This window comes from Gossypium arboreum, chromosome 1 (assembly GCF_025698485.1).
Source record: "Gossypium arboreum isolate Shixiya-1 chromosome 1, ASM2569848v2, whole genome shotgun sequence".
Lineage (NCBI taxonomy): Eukaryota > Viridiplantae > Streptophyta > Magnoliopsida > Malvales > Malvaceae > Gossypium > Gossypium arboreum.
This window is the reverse complement of record NC_069070.1, coordinates 24,245,555-24,249,062: the sequence shown is the minus strand read 5'-3', so window position 1 is coordinate 24,249,062 and position 3,508 is coordinate 24,245,555.

Below are 3,508 nucleotides of genomic sequence, written 5' to 3'. Positions count from 1 at the left end.
GCTTACTTCTTTCACTTTCCCATGTTTCAGAGTACTTAAAAGCAAGCTCGGGTTGGATGTCGTCGTAGATCACTTCACAGTATCGACTATCAAGTTACCAAATGGGTATCTTCGTTTACAAACGTTCTAGTTTATGGCATGTATAGGGACTTAGTCATTTTGTGTGTATGTCCTTATGATATGGCTAAAGAATGGTATGTTAATATTTGATAATGATTAGCTATTGAAATGAATAATGAAGAACATGTTTCGGTGTTATATATGCCTAAATGGTAGTTAATAGAAAGAAATCATTAAAAAGTGAAATTAGCATTAAAACAGTATTGAACAGTAGCAGTGACGTGAACTTGAAAAATCACCAAGGATAGTAGAAATGGAATCAGGTGATGAATGAGATATAAAATTAAATATTATTGAGTATATTTTTATATGAAAGAAATAGAGTAAGCAAAAGAAGTGTATATTAAGAGATATTTGAACTTTAGTGAGACAGGGTCAGAGCAATTTCTGAATCCCCTATTCTAATTTTATAAATTCACTAAAAATTGTACAAGAATAATTAGGAGTTATAGTTTACATTTCTAGATTCCTTAGTGAATCTACTTTCAATCGAAACAAACGGCATGGTTATTTGAATTTTTTATAGGAATAAAATTGATTCGTAGTGAGGAGAGGTTAGAGTAGTCAAACAGTGCAATATGGGAAACTTTAACTAATAAACTATACTAATTGGCTAGACCAAAAATTCTGGAAAACATTTAGTAAGAAGATATATGAGTCTAGTTTCAAGGAAAATTCACAAATTTAAATTTTGAGTTTTGGGACTGAAGTTATGATTTATTTAGTGACTATAACGCAGGTGGGCAGTTTTATAAGGAATAATGAAATAAATTGTTTTGATTTGTCAAAGTATTAGGAAAATTTTTAATGTTCCCGGTTTGGTCCCGAACCGTTTCAATTGCATGTTGTAGGGTCTCGAGGGCCCTTTTTAGGGACATATTGAATGAATGTAAATAATTAATTTTAAAATCAAATTTTATGCTCTGAATTAGTAAGTTAAGTCAGGTAATGCCTCGTGCTCGACTCCGGCGACGGTCTCGGGTAAGGGGTGTTACATGAACAATCTCAGAAATGTGAAATTTGTCTAATCTATCAAGTGAGTAATCTATATGTACCGGTATGAAATGATCAGATTTCGTTAGCTGATCAACGACAACCCAGATAGCATCTTTCTGTTTCGAAGTTAGGGGCAATCCCGAAACAAAATCCATTGTAATTCTATCCCATTTCCACTTAGGAATCATCACAGGCTATAGTAAACCCGATGGTATTTGATGTTCAGCTTTGACTTGCTGACAAATCAAACATTTAGAAACAAACTCTGATATATCTCTTTTTATGCCTTGCCATCAATAAAACTGTTTCAAATCGTTGAACATTTTGGTACCTCCTAGATGAACAAATAAGCAACTATGGTGTGCTTTGTGCAAAATCTTCTGAATGAGTTCTGAATTTCTTGGTATGCAAATTCTATTCTGGAACTTTAAACAATCACCGATCCTAATCTGAAACTCTGAATCAAGGATATTCTCACATTGAAATCGTTTAGCTTGCAATTCGCAGTCATCTTTCTGAGCTTCACAGATTTGTTGAAGAAATATCGGTTTAGATTTTAATTCAGCTAAAATAGACCCATCATCACAAATCATCAACTGGTTATTCATTTCTCATAATGCAAACAAATATTTTCGGCTCAGGGCATCAGCAACAACATTAGCTTTTCCCAGGTGATAATCAATCACAAATTCATAATCTTTCAATAACTCAAGCCATCTTCGTTGTTGTAAATTTAAATCCTTCTGTGACATCAAATATTTTAAGCTTTTGTGATCCATATAAATGTGGCATATCTCACCGTATAATTAGTGTCGCCAAATTTTCAATGTGAACACAAATGCAACCAACTCTATGTCATGTGTCGGATAAGTCTTTTCATGCGGTTTCAATTGTTGGGAAGCATAAGCTATAAATTTTCCTTCTTGTATCAAAACACATCCCAAACTGTTTAATGACGCATCGCTATAAATCACAAATTCTTTCCCCGATTCCAGTTGAACCAAAACTGGTGCTTCAGTTAACAGTACTTTCAACTGCTCAAAACTTGCTAGCATTTTTTCAACCATTCAAATTTCACATCTTTTTGAAGCAGTCGTGTCATCGGTGTAGCAATCATCGAGAACCCTTTCATGAATCTTCGGTAATAGCCCACTAAACCCAGAAAACTACAGACTTCAGACACATTTCTCAGAGGTTTCCAATCAACAATAGCAGAAATCTTACTCGGGTCAACTATAATACCATCAGCTGAAACAATATGCCCCAGAAATCCAACCTCACGAAGCCAAAACTCACATTTGATGAACTTTGCAAATAATTTCCTATCATGTAGAGTTTGTAACACAACTCTCAAGTGCTCAGTATGTTCAGATTCATCTCGCGAATAGATCAGAATGTCGTCAATGAATACAACAACAAATCTATCTAAATACGGTCTGAATATTTGGTTCATTAAGTCTATAAAAATTATAGGAGCATTAGTTAATCCGAAAGGCATAACCAGGAATTCATAATGTTCGTACCTTGTTCTGAATGCAGTTTTTGGCACATCTGAGTCCTTAACTAACAATTGATAATAACCCGATCTCAAATCAATCTTTGAAAATACTGTAGCCCCTTTCAATTGATCAAATAAATCATCAATCCGTGGTAGAGGGTATTTGTTCTTTATAGTCACTTTATTCAGCTGTCTGTAGTCGTACACATTCTCATCGTGTCATCTTTCCTTTTCACAAACAATACCAGAGCACCCTAGGGTGAATAACTCGGTTGTGCAAAATCTCTATTTGTCAATTCTTGCAACTGAGATTTCAACTCTTTTAATTTTGTTGGAGCCATTCTATATGGAGCTATCGATATCGGTATTGTTCCTGGTACTAATTCAATACCAAATTCAACCTCTCTGATCGGCGAAAAACCCAGGAAATTCCTTTAGAAATACATTCGAAAACTCACAAACAACAGGTACAGATTCAATCTTTGATTCAGACATCTTAGTATCTAATACGTATGCAAAATATGCATCATAGCCCTTTTTCATATGTTTTTGAGCTAACATAGACGATATCACAATAGGTAATTACTCGAATCATCAGACTTAAATCGAAGAATCTCACTATTTTGACATTTTAATTTGATAGTCTTTCATCTACAATTCACAACTGCATCATCCATAGTTAGTCAGTCCATACCCAGAATAACATCAAACTCATCGAATAGTAAAAGCATCAAGTCAGCTCGAAAACAGTAGCCCCGAGTCATCAAAGGACATTTCTTACAAATTTTATCAACTAAAACAAACTTGCCTAAGGGGTTCAATACTTTAATTACAAACTCTATAGACTCGACATGTAAACTCTTTTTCAATACTAAATTCATACAGATATATGAA